This window comes from Apium graveolens, chromosome 3, assembly GCF_009905375.1.
Source record: "Apium graveolens cultivar Ventura chromosome 3, ASM990537v1, whole genome shotgun sequence".
In the NCBI taxonomy this organism is placed as follows: domain Eukaryota; kingdom Viridiplantae; phylum Streptophyta; class Magnoliopsida; order Apiales; family Apiaceae; genus Apium; species Apium graveolens.
Window position 1 is genome coordinate 250,284,753 of NC_133649.1, and position 27,650 is coordinate 250,312,402.

At 35.9% G+C, this 27,650-nt stretch overlaps 1 non-coding gene across 1 annotated transcript; it reads right to left on the reverse strand.

Moving 5' to 3' along the window:
- Window positions 1-22,716: 22,716 nt before the first annotated feature.
- On the reverse strand, window positions 22,717-22,823 carry LOC141716463 (small nucleolar RNA R71). Its single transcript, XR_012573172.1, has one exon. It is a non-coding gene; the product is annotated as a small nucleolar RNA R71 (small nucleolar RNA).
- Window positions 22,824-27,650: the final 4,827 nt, after the last annotated feature.

Genomic DNA, 27,650 nt, shown 5'->3' on the forward strand with positions numbered 1-27,650 from the left:
TAGAAGGCAAAGAAATGTGTGAGGTTGGAAGAGTAGAGACAGAAGAAATTATCTCACTTACCTGAGGTCTCTCCATTACTGGAAAATAGAATAAGAGCACCTCCTTGTGATGATTTGCTCTATTTAAATCTGCAATAATCCTTCTTTATTGAACCTAATAATTCAACTTGTTGGTTGGGTTCTCAATCACAATATTCTTAATAAGATGGTTAGCAAGCATCATAAAGAATCTAGCATAATAGATACTTTTACCTCTCTTATTAAGTTCTCCTAACCTAAAGCCTAACTCAAACAAAACCAAGTCACTGAAATTATAGTACTTATCATTAACTAGCATGTAAAGCATATTAAGCATGGATATATTGATAGAGTCAAAATTGCTAACCTTACCAGAAAACACTTTAGTTTCCACATCACACAGATACCTCCATTCTTTCCTAAGACCCAACCTTCTAATTTCACTTAACTTAGAGGTAGATAGTGCATAGCCCATGGAATTAAGCATGTTAACAATGTCAGTGTCTATGTGTGAAGCAGTTACAATATTATCAAGAATCCTAAGGCATGCTTTGACAATATCACAATTTATGTAGAACTGCTTACCTTTTAGGGTGAATGTGATGGTCTTGTCTGTTGAGTTATAAACTGCAGTTGTCCATATCTCTTCTACAACCTCACAGTAAATAGTGGGTGATTCCAGAATGTCACAGTTGAGTTTGCAGTTCTTCACAAAATCTATCATTTTGTGATAGTCACCAGACTGTTGAATCTCCTTGTTTACTAAAGCTAAGAAGTTGTTTTTCTCATAGATGTAACCGGTTTGAGACATGATTTTCACTACAGGTGCCATTGCTAGAGATTTGGAAGTTTGCAGAGAAAGAGTTTACTTTTGAGAAGAAGGAAATTAGAGCAATTGAATCTTGAGAATGATAAAAAAAATTGAAAATGAATTTAGCTTTTATACTATCTAAGAGATAAACTGACAAAAATAATGAAGTAAAATAAAGGACCAATAAAAATTGCCCAAATAGCCGTTTAAAAATGAATAAACTGTAAAAATTCCATCACTTATCCGTCGTGTCATGCTTACAAACTGTAAGTATACTCGATGGATAATGTTTAGGGAATTAACGGCTAGGATTGTGACAATTCGACAGATGAGGATAAATTAGTTATCCGTCGAGTTATAAAAATTTTCAGAAAAATAATTAATTTTTATAGACAAATTATATTCCGACGGATGATCAAACTCAATGGATAATGAGCATCCGCCGGGATGTAAATTTTGACTTAGCCAAAATTTCATCAAAATAAAAAGATCAATTAAATTTCTGGCTGCTTAAGAACTTACAAAATATATAAAATGATTCAAGAATAATTGAGCATACCTAACTCACTTACCAACCTTGAAAAGGTGGATTCATCAAGTGGCTTGGTAAATATGTCTACAAGCTATTTTTCACTTGGAACAAAATGCAGTTCTACAGTACCATTCATCACATGTTCCCTTATGAAGTGGTAGTTGGTGTCTATGTACTTTGTTCTTGAATGCTGTACTGGATTTTCAGTGATGGCAATTGCACTTGTGTTATCACAGAAAATAGGAATCCTATCCACTTGTAGACCATAGTCCAACAATTGGTTTTTTCATCCACAAAATCTTTGCACAACAACTACCAGCAGCAATATATTCAGCTTCAATTGTAGAAGTAAAAACCGAATTTTGCTTTTTACTGAACCAGGACACAAGCTTATTCCCTAGAAATTGACAGGTTCCTGTTGTACTTTTTCTGTCTATTTTACAACCTGCATAATCTACATCTCAATAACCAGTTAGATCAAAACCAGAATCTCTAGGGTACCAATTGCCAAGTTCTGGTGTTCCCTTGAGATATCTGAAAATTCTCTTAATAGCTACTAAATGAGATTCTCTAGGATCAACCTGAAATCTAGCACAAAGATAAGTAGCAAACATTATATCTGGCCTACTAGCTTTTAAGTAGAGAAGTGAGCCAACCATGCCCCTATAGCTTGAAATATCCACAAACTTTTCAGTAGTGTTTAATTCAAGCTTAGTTGCAGTGGCCATGGGGGTTTTTGCAGATGTGCAATCCATTAGTTCAAACCTCTTTAAAAGATCATGAATGTATTTAGTTTTACTTATGAATATTACATCACTAACTTGCTTAACTTGCAAACCAAGAAAGTAAGTTAGTTCTCCCATAATGCTCATTTCATACTTCCTTTGCATCAATTTGGCAAACTTTTTGTAAAGTTTTTCATCTGTGGAGCCAAATATAATGTCATCTACATAAATTTGAACAAGTATACTAAAGCCATTAACATTTCTAAAGAATAAAGTTTTATCAACAGTACCTCTTGTGAAGTGATTTTCCAAAAGAAACTTTGATAAAGTGTCATACCAGGCTCTAGGTGCTTGCTTCAGTCCATAAAGTGCTTTCGAAAGGTATTAAACATGATTTGGGAGGTTTGGATCCTCAAAACCAGGAGGCTGACTAACATAGACTTCCTCCTCCAAATCTCCATTCAGAAATGCACTTTTGACATCCATTTGATAGACCTTGAAATTGGCATGAGCTGCATAGGCCAAGAAAATTCTGATGACTTCAAGTCTTGCAACAAGAGCAAAAGTTTCATCAAAATCTATTCCTTCTTGTTGACATTAGCCCTTAGCAACTAATCTAGCTTTGTTCCTTACTACTATGTCATTTTCATCCATCTTGTTTCTGAATACCCATTTGGTGTCAATTGGATTCTTTCCTTTAGGCTTGGGTACCAGCTTCCATACTTTGTTCCTTATAAATTGGTTTAGCTCCTCCTGTATAGCTAAAATCCAATCAGGATCCAACAAAGCTTCTTCTACCTTCTTTGGTTCTTCCTTAGATAGGAAGCTACTATATAGACATTCTTCTTGAGTTGCTCTCTTTGTTTGAACTCTAGAAGACACATCACCAATGATGAGCTCAAAGGGGTGATCTTTTGTCCATTTTCTTTGTTGAGGTAGATTAGCTCTAGATGAAGAGGCCTCATTGTTGTCTTGATGTGTGACTGAGTTTTGATTATTAGAAACTCCCCCCGAGTTTGTGAATCTTTGTTTTGAGAAAGAAGAATTTTCTGTAAGTGATCTATTCTGACTTTCAGCTTCTTTTGATGACCCGACGGATGGTGCACTTTATGTTCCAATGGATGAGGCTGATTATCTCCTGAAGGATAAAGCAGATTATCTCCCAACGGATGAAGCATTTTGTAACTCGACAGATGTTGAATTTTTTGCTTCATTTGTAGTAGATTTTTCTGCATTATCCTTTGCCATTGTTTCCTGATCACTTTCATCATCACTATCATCACTAACTATCTCCACATTATCTAATTTGAGACTCTCATGAGGATCTTCATCTTGCAGTCCTTCAATCTTTTTATCATCAAACACAACATGTATTGATTTCATAAAAATGTTGGTTCTCAGATTGTAGACTCTATATGCTTTTCCCACAGCATATCCAAAAAAATTCCTTCATCTGGTTTAGCATCAAACTTCCCATGTTGATCAGTTTGATTTCTCAAGATATAACATTTGCAGCCAAAGACATGAAGAAAATTTAGAGTTGGTTTCTTGTTCTTGAATAATTGGTAGGGTGTCATACACTTTGCTTGATTAATCAAAGAAATGTTCTGAGTGTAGCAGACAGTATTCACAGTTTCAGTCCAGAAATATGTTGGTAACTTTTATTCTTCAAGCATTGTCCTTATAGCTTCAATAAGAGATCTGTTCTTTCTTTCCACTACTCCATTTTGTTGTGGAGTTCTTGCTGCTAGAAAACTCATGCATTATCCCATTCTCTTCACAAAATGATCTTATCACATAATTCTTGAACTCAGTTCTATTGTCACTCCTGATTCTTCTTACTTTAAAATCAGGATGATTGTTGACTTGCCTTATGTGATTGATGATGATTTCACTAGACTCATCTTTAGACTTTAGGAAATATGTCCAAGAGAACTTTGAGAAATTATCTACAATTACTAGGAAAAATCTTTTCCTTGAGATGGAAAACACATTGACTGATTCAAACAAATCCATGTGTATAAATTACAAAGGTTCTTCAATTGTTGAATCAAGCTTCTTTCCGAATGATGCTTTAATCCGCTTTCCCTTTTGGCAGGCATCACACAGTCCATCCTTAGAAAACTCCACTTGAGGAATTCCATTAACCAGTTCTTTCTTGACAATCTCATTAATGGTCTTGAAGTTTAGACGGGATAGCTTCTTGTGCCATAACCAACTTTCATCTTGACTTGCTTTACTGAGAAGACAAGTAACAGATTCTGCATTTGATGAGTTGAAGTCAGCTAGATACATATTTCCTCTTCTCACACCAATGAGAACCACTTTGTTGCTCCTTTTGTTTGTCAGAACACAGGCTTCTGAGTTGAAGGCTACTGAATTGCCCTTATCACAAAGCTGGATGATACTCAACAAATTATGCTTGAGACCATCCACTAGGGCAACCTTCTCAATGATGACATTGTCTTTTGAAATGAAGCCATATCCCATAGTATAACCCTTGCTATCATCTCCAAAGGTAATACTTGGGCCAGCTCTCTCCTTGAACTCTGTGAGCGGGGTAGAATCTCCAGTCATGTGCCTTGAACAACCACTATTCAGGTACCAAAGATTCTTTCTGTTTCCCTGCAGACATTAAAACCAAATCAAGTTGATTTTGGTACCCAAGTTTCCTTGGGTCCTGCCTTGTTAGCTTTCTTCTTTGGTTTCTTAGGTTTGATCTCATTTGACTTGGGAATTTCTGATTCATCCTTAGTCATTTGAGTTGGACCTTTGAAACCAGTCATTAAGAAATAATTATCATGCACACTTTGATTAACAGGGTAAGGCATGCTATTTACAAACATGTTATTCCAGTAAGGCATGCTAAATGGCATTTGAGGCATACTAAATACATCATAATAAGGATTAGATGCAAATGGCATATTAGCAAATTGTGCATTCATATTCTGAGCAGACATAACATTCATAGGCATAGAAGGCATGACAGTCATGTTGGGAAACGAAGAGGGTACAGACATAGGAGTAGGCATGGCAATTTTTCAATTAACAGACAAGTGATTAACACTACCACACTTAACACAGATTTTTCTTGGAGCATATTTATCAGGTGTGTAGTTGTTATGTTTGTTAATCCCCTACTTTCCCATTTCTATTGTTTTTCCTTTTAGCTTCTGTTTTAATCTCAATCTTCTCCAATCTGTCATTCAATTTCTTGATAGACATATGACCAACATTAACTTTCTTCTCCTACTTCACTTGACTTAATTCTCATGGAACAAAGTTTTTGGAAACTGATCCATATTTCTCATTCAGCTTGGCAAGTTTGGCTTTGCTCACAGGTTTGCTTACAGCCAACGGATGAGGATTTGTGTCACTCGACAGATAATCCTTTTGATTATCCAACGGATGACTCTCATCATCTGTCGAGTCCACATCTGTTAGCAATCCTTCAACCAAATTGGATTCCAGCTTCTCCTTACTCTTTTTCCAGGATGCATCATAAAAGGACTCAATACCTTGAACTTTAGTAATTTGAGCATGAACATCTCTGGATGATTTCCATTCCTTAATCACCTATTGTTCTCGTTTAAGTTGCTTCTTCAAAATCTCTTCTTTCTTTAAAGACTCAGTTAATTCATCCTTAGCAACCTTACATTCTATTCTTAATTTCTCAAATTCAATAAACTGAGACTCTTGCACATTATTCCTTTCACTTAAAAACTGATGGCTTTAATTCTGTAGACATGTCATTTATGGCATCATTACACTCAGCTTTAGATAAATGTGCTAGTTAGTGGTGATTACCTGATTACTTGAAGGACTTGTTTCTGTTTCATCAGGCTTGGCCATTAGGGCTAGATTGACATAGCTGACATCCTCATCTTCATCGAAACCATCAGCTGCCCAGTCATTTTCCTGTGCAATGAAAGCCCTTTACTTTTTCTTGAGCAACTCAAAATACTTCTGTTTATAATCAACTGGCTCAAACTTCTTTTTACTGGAATTTGACTTTCTATACTCACTAGCAAAGTGCCCTGCCAAGCCATATTTGAAATATTTGAATTTAGATTTATCCACCATATTTCTATTTGGCTTGGCTACTCCAAAGTTCTTTTTGAACTTGAGCTTGGAAACTCTTCTAGAAAGAAAAGCTAAATGCTCATCAATATCATCCATGTCATCTTGGCTCAAATTGTCTTCATTTTCAGCTTCTAGCCCTTTACCCTTGTTCTCACAGGATTTTGAAGTAGACTCAACAATATCTATCTTCATCTCTTTCTCTTTCTCTAACTCAGCAACCAGTGCTATGGACCCTCCTTTTTTTCTTCCTTTCTCCATCCTCTCATCTTGCTCTATTTCGAGCTCATAAGTTTTCAGGATGCCATACAGTCTCTCCAAAGTAAACTCCTTGTAATCTTGAGAGTTTCTCAATGAGACTGTCATTGGTTTCCATTCCTTTGAAAGAGATCTAAGGAACTTGAGATTGGAGTCTTTTGTCTAATAGACTCTTCCATGCAATTTCAGAGCATTTAGTAGTTTTTGAAATCTACTAAAAATGTCAGTGAGAGACTCACTGTCTTCACAATGAAAGTGCTCATATTGCTGAATTAGCAGCTACATCTTATTCTCCCTTACTTGTTCAGTACCATCACATATAATCTGAATTATGTCCCAAACCTCCTTGGCCTGCTTTGTAGTTAATGATGTTATCAAACATATCACCATCAACTCCATTGAACAATATATTCATGGCCTTCTTGTCTTTCCTGACTTGCTCAATATCAGGATCTGACCATTCATGCCTATGCTTGGGAACAGATGGTTCATTCCCTGTTGCAGCTCTCATTGGTACATGAGGACCTCTCTCTATACAATCCACATAGGCCTCATCTTGAGAAAGAAGATATAGGTGCATCTTCACCTTCCAGTGGTGATAATTGTCTTTGTCCAGAAATGGAATTTTAACTCCAACATTCTTCTTGTTCATCTTGCTGTTTGATGTGATCTTTAAACTCTTTGTACTTCAAGAGCTTACTCTTATACCAATTATTATTCCCTAACAATACAACAAGAATTACATAAGGGGGGTTGAATGTAATTCTGGCATCTTTTTGAGATTTTTAAAATTGTTCTAACTCAATAATATATAAGTGTTTGATTTGCAAAGTGCGGAATGAAAGAATTATATAAATCAAAACACAAGTAATAAAAACACAAGTCTTTACAACTTTCTGGTGGATTTGAATGTATCCACCAGATATATATATATATATATATATATATATATATATATATATATATATATATATATATATATATATATATATATCGAGAGAACCCTGTGAAGCTTGAATATCTCACAACTGCTTTTTACAAGTGAACAAACAAATTACAGAGAAATTCTTAACAGTTATAGCTTTTCTATTTCTCTTCTAAAATGTGTTTGCTTAGTTATTTGTTCTACTAGCTACACTTGGTTTATATATCACCAAGTTTACATGGTAATAAGACAGGATAATAAAACAAAACCTATCAAGTCTAACTCCATGCTGCTTCACTACTCTATTCCAGCATCTTTGAATATCTTCATAATAGCATGGAAATGGTAATGCTTCTTTGTTCTCAAAACCCTGCTAAACAGGCTGCCACATTCCTTTTGCAAACACTCGACGCATGTGACTGTGTTGTCACTATCAAAAGATATTTGAATTGATCATCCGTCGGGTACATGCTTGTTATTCGTCGGGTAGCTTTGTTGATCATCTTTCGAGTAGCTTTGTTGATCATCCGTCGGGTAGCTGTTTGACACTTGACTCCATTTTATTTATAGCAGAATTACAAGTCATCTTATATTTACAATTAATCAACCTATTATGCATATCTACTAGTAGTCAACATGACTCACATGCTACTATAGAATCTACACAAATTTGTTTGCATGAATGTGCTACATTACTTATTGTTACATAAGCTACTCACCCGGTGGATATCAATTAGTCATCCGTCGGGACTATAATGAATCATCCGTCGGGACTATAATTGATCATCCGTCGGGTGCTACAAAATTCACTAAGTTAATTCTACTAAGGTGTTTTGTTTAGCTTATCATAAAGTATACAACATATTCCTAACAACTTTCAATAGTATCAAAGTATATTAATTATCGTATATAAATATAATGATTTCAGGTCAAAGGACCAATATTTCATTATCACTGTGAGATTAACTTATGACACTCTAAACATGTAGTATCTCACAACGGGTCAATCCAACACCATGTATTTAATACATGTGCCTGTGTTTTGACATTAGTATCACCATACCTATGATCAATGAGATGTGATCATCAGTCAACAAACACACTAGTCTCAACGTATTTATTATCGTCCCTTAACAATAATACCTTTAGGAATATCAATACTATTCTCATAATCTCATTTCTAAGTCACGTACTTAGAGATATAGATTTACATATCATATTCCAAGGACATTTATTAATCTAATATTTTATCACAGAAAATAAAGATATAATAAATTACTAAAGAATAATCCATAGAATCATAATTAATAATCCAAATGTTTCATAATATAAACATAATAGTGTTGTCTCTAGGGAACAAACACTAATAATCTCCCATTTGCACTAGAGCCAATCATTCATGTATCTAATACCCATGGAACTAGTATGACCTTCGTGCTTTCGCTGCGACAAATCCTTAGTCAGTGGGTCTGCAACATTATCATCAATATGCACTTTACATATATATATATATATATATATATATATATATATATCTCCTCTTTCATTAATCTTTCGAAGAAGGTGATATCTCCTAAGTATATGCTTTGCCCGAGAATGGGACCTTGGTTCTTTAGCCTGCACAATGGCTCCATTATTATCACAGGATCTGTGATCGATGGAACCACACCGAGTCCCGTTATGAATTTCCGTATCCAAACAGCCTCCTTGGCTGCTTCACTGGCAGCAATATACTCAGTTTTCATTGTTGAATCAGCTACTGTCTCTTGCTTTGAACTCTTCCAGCTTAAGGCAAAACACAAAACCTGACTGATATTTTGGCACCCCAAAATCCGGGGTCAGGGATCTAGGAGGCCACGCCATCTTGAATGCTATATAACACTTATATCGTATCATAATATATAAATACTCACACCTTTACGATCCCACACTTATCACACACACACACACTTATAGGTTATTATCTTGGAAACGAACCATTCATTACTAGAGTAAATCAATCCACAAAGTGATAATTATTACAACCCAAAAGTAATTTAAGTCTTACCGCGGAAATAACCTTTAAGTAAGGTTAGTCCGTCGGCCAAATATTCATTTTTTATTCATTATCGTACATAAGTCATACTTGTAAATAAGTCGGACCAAAAACAACTGAAAACCAATCCAGCTTATTTGATCTACCCGAGGTACAACACCAAACATCCTACAGAACAGCTAGTCATTTCCTACCCATTTCCTGGCTGTGAGTTTCATGATAGGCATCTTGATTCACTGTTATGTTGTGTCAATTTAAGAAAACAAGTGTGAGCTATAATGCCCAACATAATAATATACAGTATGAAATGACTGTATGATAAACTCAAGTATAATACCAGATATGATAAATGCAATTTATTCAAAAACAGTTTTCCTTGGTGATACACACCTTCTTTTAAAAACAATTCTTTAGTGGATTTATTATCCTGCGAATACCTTAATGGTAAACCCAACACCTAGGCTTGGGTTACAGTATTGCATCATAATTCTAATTGGAAGAATAGGATATTCACTTGGAGCTACTGCATACGATGATCAGTCATACTACGGACAATTAGTAACATTTTCTACTAGTAGAAGGATGACACCTTTGTATTCCGGTTATCACCCTTGCCGTATACGGGCTATGTGTCCTCATTTCGGGTATACACACACTTTGCAGGTCCTTAGTTACATATAGTACAGTCTCCCACGGTACCGGCAGTTTATCCAATACACGAAGTACTTGGATCCTACCCCTCCTTTGTCCTTTAGTAAATCCTATCATATACTTGGAATCATTGAACTATATCGAAGTTCTCCAAGTGTTTTGCTTGTTGATAGGTACAGCTCGTCTCATATGTATATATATATATGTACTTCCGAGAATTTTTGGAGGAAGTACTAATGATGTGAGTTGACTGTTGTCAATAGATAATTAAATAAGGGGGAGTTTCTTTTGAAACTATATTCAAAATATTTAAAATACGTCGAGATAATATTCTTCGACGATCTGAAATTATTCGAATGATTTTCTGAAATTCAGAAAGTATTTTAAATCAGGTTTTTATGATTTTTAAATCATATAAATTATTTAATAAATAATAAATAATTAAATAAATATTATTAAATAAGTAAACCTCGAATAATTATATTTTAAAAGAATATTTGAAATAATATTCCTCAACTTAATTTATGTTTAGATAATTAAAGTAATTTTTAATAATTAATTGAGTTTGAAATAAATAATCATTTGAGAGTAATTCTCCTATATTAAATGAATAAATGAAATAAAATTAATATTCTAGTAATTAAATATAGTTGAGGGAATACGATCGTTAGAAATTATTTTAATAAAGTTTGAGGTATTTAATGTTTCGCAGGAGGACGTCGAGTCCTTTGAAATAAAATAACCGCGGACTTTAATCGTCCAAAACATCACCGGAATGATTCCCGGGTTTTTATTTTAAAACTCCGACCGACTCTCGGTCTTATAATTATACATCACGCTCATGGATGCATTAAACATTCTACGACATATACATATCATACAACATCGCTATAATATGCGAAAACTCAATTACTTAGTATTATGGCAAGTATGGCATTTATGCAAAAGATAATAAAACAATCCTTTCACAATACAACAATATATGGAGTTGGGTTCGTAAACTTGCCTGGGTATTTCGAGGTGGAGGATACTCTAGGGTCCGCTTGGAAATCTATAACCATGAACATAAATCATTTCGTTAGATCCCGTTCTAATTTACGGCGACTGGTAATCATATGCTACTTATTATTCATTCTCTCAACTTATATTACCCTTATTATTTCTTTAAGTTCTTATTCATGTCACGGTCGCTTCCTTTTCGAAGTACCTTATGTCGGTTTATATTTTCATCGTCGGCTCAGCTTATGATTTCTAACGGTTTTCTAATCGCGCGGCCTTGTTTCCGATATTTTTATAAAATTGAAAAATCATTATTTTCACTTGAAATTATTATACAAGTTGAGGAACTCTATTTAATACTCTCTGTAAAAGTTTCATGATTTATGAATATTTTTAAGTTGATCATTTCCATTTCCAAAGTTCGTAATTCGTAGCAGTTTTTGTCGCGTAATTCATTTTTACTAAAATGGTCATAACGTTTGATCCGTAAATCGGAATCAAGCGATTCAAGCGCCTAAACGATCCTTATAATATTTTCTATCATAATCAAGTGTTACTTTTCAATAAAATACAGTTTATACCTTCAGGATCTTCTGCAGAAACTTAATATTGTGTTTTGTTTGTTTTAGCGAGATTACGATTACCATCCGAGTTTCGTTTACGTCTTAAATCTCTATACTACCATCAACAATCATCAAATCATCATCACCATACTAACTCCTCTCAAGAACATCATGTTATTGAGGCAACAATCATCAACCTTAGAACTAATTAACTAAACATCAAGATTACAACAAATCAACCACTAAAACTAAGTTTATAACTAGGTTTCAAAAGATTCTTGAACTTAAACCTTAAATAAAGATGGGTCAAATATTTATACCTTTCTTGAAATATTGAGACGTGTACTTGATGATGGTGAAGTCTTGGGAGTGCTTCATAGGGTTTTTAGGAACCTAGATCAACCATTAAAATCAAAAAACCAAAGAAAAGTTACTATTTATACTATTCATTATCATCTTTCTTGAATTTATTTCACCCATCAAACCTTGATAAAATGAGCTTAAAAATTTATCTTACCTTAGTTTAGGATGTATGAAGCTTGGGAATTAATGGGGGCTTTTTTCCACTAGAGCTTGATGTTTTGAATTTGATTTGCTTCTCCTTTTTGCTAGGGCCGAATGGAAGGGTTTGGGAGGGGGAGAGAGAGATTTTTATGATGCTTCTTGTTGCTTCTCTTGAAAGATTGTTTTGTGTGTATATCTCATCCTAAATATGGATATCTAATACAAATCTTTTCTAGCTTGCATAAATTCAAAACTAGGTTATTAGCTAAGTATTCCCTTGCACTATTCATGGTCACTATTTGCTGGCTTAGGTGATCATCCCTACCTAGCTTAGGTTACTATTTGATAACCTAGCCATGATTACTTCTTTGATTTAGTTCGATATATTTATTTATTCAGTTTACGCGTTTGTTCGGTGGCTTAATCGTTTTCGTAATAATTTCTCGTAAATGGTCCGCGGTGTAAATCCTTTCGTGTACATTATTTATGTTTTGAAGTATCGTTCTTGGATATAAATACGTATGGGTTTTAAATTTGTAATTATATTATGATTCCTGTAATCCTTGATGGTTCGTAAAGACGGTCATTTTTCAAAGTTCAGTTTTCTTTGGAAACTAATAGCGTTCACATACACTTATTTGGTACGTATAATCATGTTATCAACTCCTGAAACTCAATTTCTCATGCACAACATAGTGTGGGATAAAAAGTTTTCCCCATCTGTCAGGGTTACTATTCATTAAGCATTTTTACAAAGTCTCAAAAATTCGAGTTATTACAGATATACTAAATCTTCTCTATCTGTCTGGAAGCTAGCGTCAGTATAACCCTTTACAACCAGTTTCTCATCTCCCCCATACACAAAGAATGAATCTTTAGTCCTCTTCAAGTACTTAAGAATATTCTTGACAGCTGTCCAGTGAGCCTCACATGGATTATAATGGTATCTTCTCGTCATGCTCAAGGCATATGAAATATCAGGACGAGTACATATCATCGCATACATTATTGATCCAACTACCGAAGCATATATAACTTTGCTCATACGACCCTTATTATCTACTGATTTAGGGCAGCTGTCTTTTGAGATAAATATCCCATGAGACATTGAGACATATCCTCTTTTTGCCTCTTGCATCCCAAAACGATGCAATACTTTGTCAATATATGTACTCTGACTCAGGCCGATTAATTTCCTTGATCTATCTCTATAGATTTGATCCCTAATATATAGGTAGCATCGCCTAAGTGCTTCATCGAGAAACTATTTCCCAACCAAGTCTTAACAGCCTGTGGAGAAGGTATGTCATTCCCTATTAGTAATATGTCATCTACATATAGTACTAGGAATGCCACATGGCTCCCACTAACCTTCTTGTAAACACATGGTTCATCTTCATTTATAATAAAGCCAAATTCTTTGAATATTTCATTAAAACGATGATTCCATCTCCTTGAGGCTTGCTTCAATCTATAAATAGATCAAAGCAACTTACAGACCATCTTAGCAAACATGGATTCGAAAACACCCTTAGGTTGTATCATGTATACATCCTCTTCAAGGCTCCCATTTACGAAAGCGGTTTTGACATCCATTTTCCAAATCTCATAGTCGTAGTAAGCAACTATTGCTAGCAAAATCCTGATGGACTTGACCATCGAAACTGGTGAAAAGGTCTCATCATAGTATATACCATGAATATGTTTGAAACCTTTTGCCACTAGTCGCGCTTTGTAGGTCTGTACTTTACCATCTATGTCAGTTTTCTTCTTGAAAACCTACTTGCACCCTATAGGTTTTACCCCTTCAGGTGCATCAACTAAAGTCCATACTTTATTTTGATAAATTGATTCCATTTCGGATTTTATGGCCTCTAGCCATCTCTCGGAGTCTGGATTGTTCATAGCTTCTTGGTAGGTAAAAGGCTCATCATTGTCTATGAGAATTACATCATCATCTTGAATCAAGAGAAATCTATAATATCTCTCTGGCTCATGACAAGCCCTACTAGATCTACAAATAACCTATGTTTCTGGAGCAGGAACATCTTGATGTACTTCTTACCCACTTTCCAACTCTGGTTCAATATTATTTTGTACAACTCGATCTTTATCGAGATCTATACTCCTCCCACTAATTTTCTTAGAAAGTAACTATCTTTCAAGAAATACAGCGGTTCGAGGAACAAACACTTTGTTCTTGGTACGATTATAAAAATTATACCCTTCAGTTTCTTTAGGATATCCCACAAAATAACATTTATCTGATTTTGGTCCCATCTTGTCAGACACCAAGTGTTTCATAAACGCTTCGCATCCCCATACTTTCATAAATGACATGTTGTGATGTTTTTCAGTCCGTATCTCATATGGAGTCTTTTGAATCGATTTAGTTGGAAATTAGTTTAGTGTATATGTAGCTGTTTCTAGAGCATAACCCCGGAAACTTATTGGAAGATCTGCTAGACTCATCATCGATCGCACCATGTCCAATAAGGTATGATTTCTCCTCTCGGAAACTCCATTCCATTGAGGCGTTCCAGGAGGAGTAAGTTGTGATACGATACCACACTCCTTCAAGAAACCTTTAAACTCGAGGCTTAAGTATTCTCCTCCACGATCTGATCAGTAGAACTTTTATAATTTCCCCTGTTTACTTTTTCACTCGTTCCTTGTATTCTTTGAACTTTTCAAAAGAATCGGATTTGTTCTTCAAAAGATACACATATCCATATCTACTAATATCACCAGTAAATGTAGTGCAGTAGTAAAAGCCACCTTTTTCCATCGTATGCATTAGACCATATACATCACTATGTATAAGTCCTAATCGTTCGGTGGCCCTTTCACCTTGTCCAGTAAAAGGAGCTTTAGCCATTTTGCCAATGAGACATGATTTGCATTTTTCTTATGATTCAAAATCAAACTTATCCAAGTAACCATCTTGATGTAATTTGGAAATGCGTTTCTCATTTATGTGACCTAAATGACAATGCCAAAGGTATGTTTGATTTGAGTCTTTCATCTTAATACATTTATTATCATTATTTATGTTATAGACAGGAGTATCTAAATCAAGAACATATAAACCATTAAAAACGTGCAATCCCATAGGTAACATTATTGAATGAAAAGGAACAACTATTGTTCTGAATCAAAAACGAAAAACCTTTCTTGTCTAAACAAGAAACCGAAATAATGTTTCTGCAAATCGCATACACGTAAAAACAATTATCTAGTTCTAGGGCTGTAATTCGGGCCGAGCGAGCCGAGTTTCGATCCGGGCATAATTCGAGCCGAGATTAATCGAGTCGAGCCGAGATTAATCGAGTTAAGCCGAGCCGGATCTTTTAGTTAAACGAGCCTAAATCTCTTCCCGAACTCGACTCGTTTCATTTCACGAGTCGAGTCGAGCCGGCTCATTTATCTAAATGAGCCGATTTTAACGAGTCGGGAGAGCCGGCTCATTTAATTCTATACTTAATCAAGCCTAAATCTCTACCCGAACTCGGCTCGTTTAATTTTATGAGTCGAGCCGAGCCGGCTTGAGTAATTAAACGAGCCGGAACTTCTGCCCGAACTCGGCTCGTTTAACTAAACGAATCAAGCTGAGCCCACTTAAACGAGTTCGAGCCAGGAGAGCTCTCGAGCTGCACGACTCGAATTACAGCCCTATCTAGTTCTAAAACAAGCCCAGTGGGCAACGCTAAATGATAAGTCCCTACAGCTAAAGCAGCAACCATTGCTCTATTTCCAACTCGTAGGTCGACTTCTCCCTTCGCCAATGTCCTACTTCCCTGCAGTTCCTACAGATTTATACAAATATGAGAACCACATCCAGTATCTAATACCTAAGATGTAGAAATAGACAAATTTACTTTTATAACATAAATACCTGAATCAGAAGTAGCAACAACAGCCTTCTTCTTCTTCTTCAGATCCTCCAAATAAGCATGACAATTCCTCTTTCCAATGACCCAGTTTCTTGCAATTATGAAAATCACCAACCTTTGGAATACCACCTTTAGGCTTCAAATCCCTAGTCGGATCAGGTTTCAGATTGGCATTAGATTTAGATCCCATCTTCCTCTTTCCTTTCCATTTACCCTTTCCTTTGGCTTTCCCCTTATTCACCATCAACATGGGAGCAGGGGACGCCTTTTGAACGTTGGTCTCAGCAGTTTTAAGCCAACAATTCTGTAGGGTTCTTATCTATCTTATTCATATTGTAATTCATCAAAAATTGAGAATAGCTGCCGCTTAAATATTACAAAATTAGATTAATCTGGTGCTCCATAGCAATCGGGGCACCCAATTTGGCAAGGTACTCAATATACCCTATCATCCTTAGAACATGCGGTCCAACCAGATCATGTTCTCCCTGCTTACATGCATGCAATGATTTAAAAGTATCAAACCTCTCCTGATGAGCCTGTCATTCAAACATACATTTAAGGTGCTCAATCATATCATAAGAATCCATATTCTCATATTATTTCTGAAGTTCAGCACTCATGGTCGGTAACATGAGACATTGAACATCCGTGTCATCATCGATATATTTATAATAAACATTACTGTTGAGCACGGGTTGCTCCTTCAGGGAGGGTGCAGGGAGAGGGATATCTATTACATAGAGCTTACGCTCTTGTTTGAGGACAATCCTCAAGTTCCTCTACCAGTTAAGGAAGTTTGTTCATGTCAGCTTGTCCTTCTCAAGGACTGATTGCACATATAAGTTGTTTGAATTGATTTCCATGTGATATCTATAATGTTTAAAATGCATAAGTTAAATTAGTCTACATATGATTATTAAATTATGTTCAAGTGATTATTCATATATATTCATAATATATATCTCCCACTATTTTTATCAAATTAATAGCCCTAACTATTAATTCGGAAAGAATATCTTCTATATACTTTCTAGTGAGCCAAGATCCAAATTTCACAACATTTTAGTTCAGCTTTGGCTTTACTCCTAAAACATGATTCAATAAGGTAGACAACATTTGTCAATTATATCAACTATATAACTCTTGGATAGCTTAGTGGAACAACATTTATTCTTATTTATCCAATAAATCTCACCAAACTCTATGCCTCTAAATTCATAATCCTATTGTGGTAACTTAGTTAAGTCAAACCCAAAGGTCTAAAAAGTATCATATACTTCAACACACCGTCCCACGATAGATTGGAGTACTTCGCTCTGGCGAAACCCACTCCTTATCGATTTAGGGGTTAACGTGTTGGACATATTGGAAGGCATAAATAGTTTAAGATCTGAAAATCAATCTACAATGGAAGACAAAGAAGAAGAGACACAGAATCCAAAACCACAACCCCAAGCCATATCACAGATAACCAGCAACATGAGTAGGTATGAAGCAATCAAGGTGCCTATCCTCAAGATACATGAATATCCAATCTGGAAAGTCAGTATGGCCATGTGCTTGGAAGCCACAGATCCAGAATATCTAAACCGGATCTATGATGGTCCTCATAGACCAATGAAGGTAGTTGTTTCGATTACAGGAGAACCAGAGAAGAAGATAGACAAATACAGGAAATACTATACTCCTGAAGATATCTCGTCTATCATGAAGGATGTTGTTCGCATAAAAATATGCAAGCGTACGCGATCACAAGTAGTATAAGATTAATTTTAGTTTGTTCCCACATATACTGGTTTAATTCAGAATGTGCATTTATGCAACAATGTATGATTATTATTCACTGTTAAGACAAGTATCAAATTGAGTTTGATTATCTAAAAGTAATTATGCTAGAATGAATTAACTAATAGATTAAAATCAAGTTACTTATATGAAATAAAACATGGGATTCCAACTTCATTAAATACTTCATTCAGAGTTTATGCCTTTAATCATAGTATGTGATGGTTCTAATAACTAATCAGCCAACACGAAATTAGTGCACGTTATCTTTCAATATATACCTTACCACTCAGCATCCACAAATTAGATAGAAGCTAACAAACACCAATTATGTTTATGTTGGGTTTCAAGCTCATAAACGCAACGGAAACAATAATTAAAAAGTGAAAAACCAGAATTTTTGAAACCCACCGCAGGATCCATGTGAAAAACATATATTTAATTCGTAGATCAGATTGTTTACCTTATGAAGCTTTATAAATTGGTTGACTAATGGAGATCCAAACTTTTTCAATCACCGCGCATCCCGCTCTCGCGATCTACGCTCTATCGGTATCCACACGAATGCTTGAACGCAAGGATTGAATGTGTACTAGAACAAACTCGTTTCTTCTTGCTCTCTCCATCTTCTCTCTTGGTGGCTACGGTTTTAGTAAAAATCTTGCACACCAAATCATCCACCCAAAAGATATTATATAGAGAGTAGAAAAATAATTATAGCTCTTAAGTAATTATGAGTTATTATTAATTTGAAATTCCTATTTGTATTATAATTAAGTCTTACTTAATTATTTAACAAATAAATTTCATAATTAATATTAGTAAATTCGAATATCAGTATTTATCTAATTAATTAAGTCAAACTTAATTAATATTATAAATAATTCAAATTACTTTAATTTAATTTAAATCCAATTTAAATTAAATAATCCTTCAAGCATTCTTTGTATGTGACCCTATAGGTTATTATTACGTTGACAACGAATTATAAATCTAATTTAAAATCGTAAATAATGAGCGGCATTTAGTAATACATCATTGCTGCCCAAGTAATAATAATTAAATTGGTGATCGATTAAATCTTTCGCGAATAATGTACAATGTAATATAATCCCTTTAACTACATATTATAGATTAAACTAGAGGCATGTAATGTGTCATCCTCATCAATGTTTAATCCAGGTTTCCTTGATCAATGAGTAGACTGTCATATTAAATCAACATTTGAGCGTGGCCACGCATTTTATAGTCTAGCTCACACAAGAGGCCAATAATATCACTCCTAAAATATGAGGGTTAAATCCCATCTAGATCATTCATATTTCTCATACGATTCATAATATACCCAATATCCACTTTTATCATTACTCAGTCAAGGATAACTTTTAATGGAATCAATGTATATTAATTCTCGTATAGAAATATAATGACTTCAGGTCCTAGGACCATTACATCATTATCAGCGTGAGAATTACTTATGACACAACAGACATGTTTAATCTCACACTGGGTCTGTCCATCACCATGTACAAATACATCTGCCTGTGTTTTTTACTATAGTATCACTATACATATGATCAATGAGATGTGATCATCAGTCAATAAACACACCAGTATTAATGCATTATTATTGTCCCTTAATAATAATACTCGACTAGGGACCTTTAGGAATATTGATATTATTCTCATAATCTCATTTCTAAGTCACGTACTTAGAGATATAGAATTGCATATCATATTCCAAGGACATTTATTAATCTAATATTTATATCGCGGTAAATTAAGAATTACTAAACTATAAAGGGATTAATCTATAGAACACAAACATTAATAATCCTAATGTCTTAAACTAAAACATCATAGTGTTGTCTCTAGGGCACAAACACTAACAATCTCCCACTTGCACCAGAGTCAATCACCCATTTATCTAATACTCATGGAACTAGTATGCCATCGTGCTTTTGATGCGACAAAGCCTTAGTCAGTGGGTCTGCAACATTATCATTACTATGCACTTTACATTTATATCTCCTTGACATTAATCTCATTCATAAGGTGATATCTCTTAAGGACATGCCTAAACAGTCTCCTTGGCTGTTTAGAAAGCATCAATATATTCGGCTTTGATAGAATCATCAATGTTCTTGTTATGAACTATTCAAGCTAACATCAATTAGATTTAGACAAAACACAAACTAGACATAGATACATAATCATCCTTGTCTATTTAAAAATTAGGTTCAGAAACTAGTATCAGTATAACCCTTTACAACCAGTTCCCTATCTTCTCCATACACCAAAAATAAACCTTAAGTCCTCTTTAAGTACTTAAGAATATTTTTGAAAAATATCCAGTGACCCTTACCAGGATTAGACTGGTATCTGATCGTCATGCTCAAAGCATACGAAACATCAGGATAAATACATATCATTGTACACATTATAGATCCAATTGCTGACGCATCTGAAACTTTCTCAAACGGCCCTTATCATCTAATGATTTAGGGGGCAATTATCTTTTGAGATCACTATCCCATGAGATATTGAAACATATCCTGTCTTTGTTTCTTGCATTATAAAATGATGTAATACTTTATCAATGTATGTACTCCGACAAGGTCGATTAATCACTTCAATCTATCTCTATAGATCTTGATCCCAAATATATAGGTAGCTTCGCCTAAGTCTTTCATCGAGAAACTATTTCTCAACCAAGTCTTAACAACCTGTAGAGAAGGTATGCCACTCCTTATTTGTTATATGTCATCTACATATAATACTAGGAATGTCACATGGTTCCCACTAACCTTCTTGTAAACACATGGTTCATCTTCATTTTGAATAAATCCAAACTCTTTAACCGTTTCATCAAAATGAATATTCATTCTCCTTGAGGCTTGCTTCAATCTATAAATAGATAGAAGCAACTTACAAACTATCTTAGCAAACTTTGGATCGATAAAACCCTCAGGTTGTATCATATATACATCCTCTTCAAGGCTCCCATATAAGAAAGAATTTTTGACATCCATTTGCAAAATCTCATAGTCAAAGTAAGCAACTATTGCTAACAAAATCCTGATGGACTTGACCATAGAAACTGGTGAAAAAGTCTCATCATAGTCTATACCATGAATTTGTTTGAAAGCTTTTGCCACTAGTCCCACCTTATAGGTCTGTACTTTACCATCCATATTAGTTTTCTTCTTGAAAACCTACTAGCACCCTATAGGTTCTTGTTGAGTTGCATTTATGACACTTTATTACGCTCCATAAAGCTTTGAATTGGTGTATTTGTACTCAAATTATTGGTGTTTTAATGTATTTTCTAGTGATTTTGTATTTCAGGCATTAATCTGAGAATCAGGTGAATTAGCATTGATTTTATGCTAATATGGTGTTAGGTTGGTGTCTAGAGAATAAAGCTCATGAAGACGGGCTCAAATCTGCAAGAAAAAGAAAGAAGTCAAGTTTTGGCTGAAGCGTAGCGCGCCTGCGCTGATCAAGCGCGCGGCCGCGCCCGAACTTCAGAGAGCCAGCGCGCCCACACTGATCAAGCGCGCGGCCGCGCCAGGTCGGGTTTCAAGAATCCTGTTTTGAATAGAAGGCTGATTTTTGGACTTATCTATTGATCAGAGCTGCTATATAAATAACTTTAGGTCGTTTTTAATAACATATCAAGCCAGAGACATATCAAGGAGAGCGGTAAGAAGACCGTGTTAGCACGATTTAACAAAGACGAAGAAGATCTTATTTTTACTTGTGGATCTTTGTTCTAAGTTATAACTTGGATGCTAGTTTTCTTATTTGTGAACCTTACTCTTATTTCGTACTTGGTTTTATTTATTCGTTATAAAGACTACGTTTATTATACCAAGCTTTAATCGGAACCCACGTTGATGATGAGTCCGATTACGGGCTAATCGTTATCGCGGGGTTCTAGCAGATTTATTTTGGATTTCTTTAGTGAAATTATTTTGATGCCTTATTATGTGGTGATTGTATGATAACCTAGTATTGGTTGTGCGTATTCGTCTTATGAGTGTCGCGAACTTATAAGATAGTGTGTTAATTCTTAATGAAGCGACAGTGAATTTAAGGATTTAGAACTTGCCATGCTAGCATAGGTTCATGTATTTTTTATGCATGATTCGTAGGTAATTTTAACCATCTTACTTGCCCTATGTAATCAAGATAGATAACTTGTGCTTAAACCATTATATTGTCAAATTCTATAGACATACAGGGTCTCAATATAATTGATATCTATTCAGCTTCTATCTCTTTTGTGGATGTCTGGTAGTATGGTACTTGTGCAACGAAAGTTGGCGTTTATCAGTTTCGTGTTATCTGATTAGTATCATCACCATTGCATGTTAAGGTTAAGAACAATAAGGCTATTGAATGAAGTATTTAATGAAGTTAGAATCCCATATTGTCATATATATTAATTCAATCAATCTTATTTCCTTAATTATAATTGTTAGTTAATCTTTAGTTATAAACAACCTCAATTTGTTATCATCTTAGCATTGAATAATAACCATACATTGTTGCTTAAGTGCGTGAATTAATTAGTTAACCAAGCCAGTCTCTGTGGGAACTGAACTAGAAAAGATTCTATACTACTTGCGAACTCATATACTTGCATGTATTACTAGTAAAGCACGATTCAGATGATACAGAACTCAGTTCAGTTTGGGGGCTCTCTTACTGAAGACCCCAACATGGACATCAGGGATTTCATCGAGATCGACGACACTTTCAAATTCAATGATGTGAGTGAAGACACTATCAAGCTACGCATGTTCCCATTCTTTCTAAGGGACAAGGATAAGTGCTGGTTACACTCTCTGCCAGCAGGATCTATCACCATTTGGGAGGACCTTGCGCAAAAGTTTCTTACTAAATTCTTCCCCATGGCGAAGACTGTTACAATCAGGAATGCTCTTACCCAGTTTGCTTAGCAAACAGGAGAATCTCTGTGTGAGGCTTAGGATCGATATAAGGAGATGCTAAGGAAGTGCCCACACCATGGCATGCCTGATTGGATGATTATTAACTATTTCTACAATAGGATTGGGTGCTACTTCTATACCCATGCTTGATGCAGCATCAGGAGGAGCCTTGCGGGCTAAAAGATATGATGAAGCTTTTGAACTTATTGAACTGATGGCTGCTAATAAATACCAAAATCCTTCCCAGAGACTGACTCGGTGAAAAGTAGCAGGAATTTTGGAGTTGGATGCCGCAACTGCTATAGCTACCGAACTCAAGGCTTTGACGATGAAGGTAGACACTTTGGCTAATTATGGAGTTAATCAAATTGCTAGTGTCGGTGAGCTTTGTGCTGGTGCCCATGAGACTGATCAGTGCACAATTTCTAGTGAATCAGCTTAGTTCGTGAGCAATTTTCAGCATTCGCAGCAACCTAAGCCTGGCACTTATCATCCCAACAACCGCAATCATCTTAATTTTAATTGGAACAACGCTCAGAATGCGGTTAAACAACCTTATCAGTAGTATCCAGCTAAGCAATACAACCCCCGTGGTTTTCAGCAACCACAATATGCACCAGAACAAAAACTCCAGCTGTAACAAGCCAATGAAAAATCTGAATTAAAGGAGTTGAAGCTTATGTGCAAGAGTCAAGTTATTTCTATCAAGACCTTGGAAAATCAAATTAGGCAAATTGCCAATGCCTTGCTAAATCATCAGCCTGGTACTCTACCTAGCGACACTGAAGTTCCAGGAAAGAGGGAAGCTAATGAGCAGGTAAAGGCAATCACTTTGAGGTCTGGAAAGGTTGCGAATCCCGAACAAACTCAAGTGTTGACTGAAGAAGCTGAGGCTGAGAAAAAAGTAAAGCAACAGGAAGTAGAAGTGGAACCAAGGAAGATTACTGTTGAGCACACTCCTCCTGAAGGTAATACAAGGGAGAAACATATCCATCCTCCACCGCCTTTTCCTAAGTGTCTACAGAAGAATAAGCTGGAAAAGCAATTTGAGAAGTTTGTAATACAAGGGAGAAACATATCTATCCTCCACCGCCTTTTCCTAAGCGGCTACAGAAGAAGAAGCTGGACAAGCAATTTGAGAAGTTTCTAGAGGTGTTCAAGAAACTTCGTATCAACACACCTTTCGCTGAGGCTCTTGAGAAGATGCCTAGTTATGCAAAGTTTATGAAAGGTATTCTCTCTCGAAAGTGAAGCTAGATAATTTAGAGACTGTCGCTCTCATAGAGGAATGCATTGTTGTGCTGCAACAGAAGTTGCCTTCGAAGCTTAAAAACCCAGGAAGTTTCACTATTTTGTGTACTATTGGAAAAGTATCTTTTGATAGATGCTTATGTGACTTGGGAGCTAGCATTAATCTGATGCCTTTGTCAATCTTCAAGAAGTTGGACTTACCTGATCCAAAACTGACTTATATGACCTTGCAGTTGGCCGACTGTTCTATTACATATCCGTGAGGTATTGTGGAGGATGTCCTGTTCAAGGTTGATAAACTCATATTCCCTACTGATTTCATCATTCTTGATTTCGAGGATGATAATAAGATTCCCATAATCTTGGGGAAACCCTTCTTGGCGACTGGCCGAACCTTGATAGATGTGCAGAAGGGTGAGCTCACAATGCGTGTACTGGATCAGGATATAACTTTTAATGTGTTCAATGCTATAAAATTTCCTATGGAAAATGAAGAGTGCTTAAAGATGGAGTTGGTCGATTCTGTGGTTACTTCAGAAGTTGATCAATTGCTAAGGTCTGATCCCTTAGAAAAAGCCTTATTAGGAAATTCAGATAGTGAAGATGACGAAGGTGAAAAACAATTGCAATATTTGAATGGTCCTCCCTGGAAGAGGAAGATTGATATGCCCTTTGAATCTCATGGAATGGAGGAATTGAACAAAGCTCCTAAACGCCTCCAGCCATCTATTGAGGAAGCTCCCACTCTTGAGCTTAAGCCTTTACCTGAGCATTTGAGGTATGCGTTTTTAGGTGATACATCTACTTTGCCTGTTATTATTGCATCTGACCTTTCAGGAAGTGACTAGGAAAAGCTTCTGAGGATTCTGAGAGAGTTCAAATCAGCAATTGGTTGGACTATAGCAGATATCAAGGGAATCAACCCTTCTTGTTGTATGCATAAAATTCTGCTAGAGGAAGGTAGCAAGCCTACGGTCGAGCAGCAAAGACGACTTAATCCAATCATAAAGGAAGTAGTGAAGAAAGAAATTATTAAGTGGCTAGATGCAAGGATCATCTATTCTATTTCTGACAGTTCATGGGTAAGCCCGGTTCAATGTGTACCAAATAAAGGTAGAATTACTGTGGTAGCAAATGAGAAAAATGAGCTTATTCCTACGAGAACAGTCACGGGGTGGAGAGTTTGCATGCACTACAGGAAGCTAGACAAAGCCACTAGGAAGGATCACTTCCCTTTGCCCTTCATTGATCAGATGCTTGACAGATTGGCCGGTCATGAGTACTACTGTCTTCTGGACGGTTATTCGGGTTACAATCAGATTTGTATCGCTCTAGAAGATCAAGTAAAGACTACCTTCACTTGTCCATTTGGTACTTTCGCCTTCAGACGAGTTTCGTTTGGTGTGTGTGGTGCACCAGCCACATTTCAGAGATGTATGATGGCCATTTTTCTGATATTATTGGCTAGAATGTGGAGGTGTTCATGGACGACTTCTCTGTATTTGACGATTCTTTTGGTGAATGCTTGCAAAATCTTGGACACATTCTCAAGAGGTGTGTTGAGACCAATGTGGTTCTCAATTGGGAGAAATGTCACTTTGTGGTGCGACATGGCATTATTCTCGGGCACAAGGTTTCTAGTAAGGGTCTTGAGGTGGACAAAGCCAAGGTGGGGGTCATTTAAAATCTTCCTCCACCTATATCTGTTAAGGGAATTTGCAGTTTTCTTGGTCATGCGGGTTTCTATAGGCGTTTCATCAAAGTCTTCTCTAAGATTTCAAAACCATTGTGTAGTTTGCTAAAAAAAGATGTCTGATAATAAAATAAGGCCTGAGTATGTAATTAATGTTGCATATAGAATTGGGCTGAAAGTCAGGCCCATTTGATAAGGCCCAAAACCCTGAATATTAATTAATTTCATAATTAATTAATAATGGATAAGTCAGTTGACAAGATGAGTCCTAGTGGGGAAATAAATCCTTGTAGATTGGCCTCCAAGGAACCTGGTGGGATAAGGAATCAGCTTCGTACCTCTTAGAACTCAAAAGTCCATTCTAATTCTGAGACTTGCCCACCAAGTCTCCTAGATCTAGTCCAACTCAAGGACTCCCAACATCTATATAAGGGGCCTCACCCCACAAATCAGAACTACGGTTTTTTGACTTGATCCTTGACAATAAACAAGGTACATAGGCATCTTGTTAAGGCAGAACGAGTCACGAAACATAAGAGCAGTCAAATCGAGCTTCGAAGCTCACGTTCCTTAGTAATAAATACCAGCAATTATTATACCTTAGTTTTTGATTCATAACATTTGGCGCCGTCTGTGGGAAAGCACAACAACAACCATGGTGAGAACACGGAGAGGAAGCAAGCGCCCTAGAAGGAGGAACACCAGCAGGAACAACCCAAACAATTTCATCAACCGTGAAGGTACCTCCTCATTCAACCTATGTCTCCACCTAAGGAGGAGCCTAGGTAGAGGCAACTAAACCTCAACCCCAAGGGACGATTCCCCCGGCTCCTCAAGGTACGAATCCCCTACTTCAATAACTACATACACTTGTGAATTCTCGACCCGTTGGGTATGAGTATTCAACTGTTGTGACCACTAACCCCCCTTATGTCACACCCCCCAACTTAACAATACATAATATATAACTATTACAATATTTAAAAGAAAGTAAATACAACTGAATCCAAGATCTTACAGTTTAGGGTTTGGAACAGCCCAACACTACTAACTATTACAACTTGTTTTAATATCGAGTCCTCGTACAAAACTATCTCTTATTCTACCTGAGCTCGGACATACACATCGGCATCGCAAGTCTTACGTGCTGTCTGCTTGAATATAACCATAGATGCTAGCTGTAATATCAGGGTTAAAACAAGTAGTGAGCCAAATGCTCAACAAGTGCTAAACAATACGATACAAAACATAAATTAAGATATATATTAAAGAATGACAATTTGAAGATATAACTAATAATAACAAGAGATGAACTTTTGGGTGATGGCATCATTTGCTTGTATCAAAAACTTTTTCAAAATCATATCTTAATCAAAAACCATTTTATGACGCTACGGATTACAGCCGGTGATCAGCCGCGAAGTAATCCCGAACCTCGCTGGGTTCTAAAACATTAATGGGATCCCTAGGCAACTTTTAAGCCTACAATATTAGTGTGAAAAGGACTTGCGTCTCAGTCCAGATCCACTATTTAAAGAAAACATGTATCCCCCTTTAGGACTGAAAATCCAAATTTTAATCATTTCAAAAATTGATGCCAATTGATAGTAAAATTTCTTAAACAGTAAACATCTTTATCAAGGGATTGTAGATTGACTTGAAACACTGGAATTATGTTCACTAAATCTTAGGGCCATGATCCACTAGACTTTACTCTATCAGGGTAAGTGAAAGGTTTCCATTTACAAGAATTTTGACAAGGAGATTTAGTAGGGTTTTTGGATAATATGAAAGAGTAATGCCAAACTAGGTTTAAAGCAATGGTTTTAGACAAGGTATAGGTATTAGAACATCAAGAAGATAAGCATTACTGGTTACAAGTATGATAGATGTGTTAAGATATAAAGAAAGTGATCATTAGCTCAAGGTATATCAGGATGTCAAGCTTTAGGGTAAGGATAAGGTT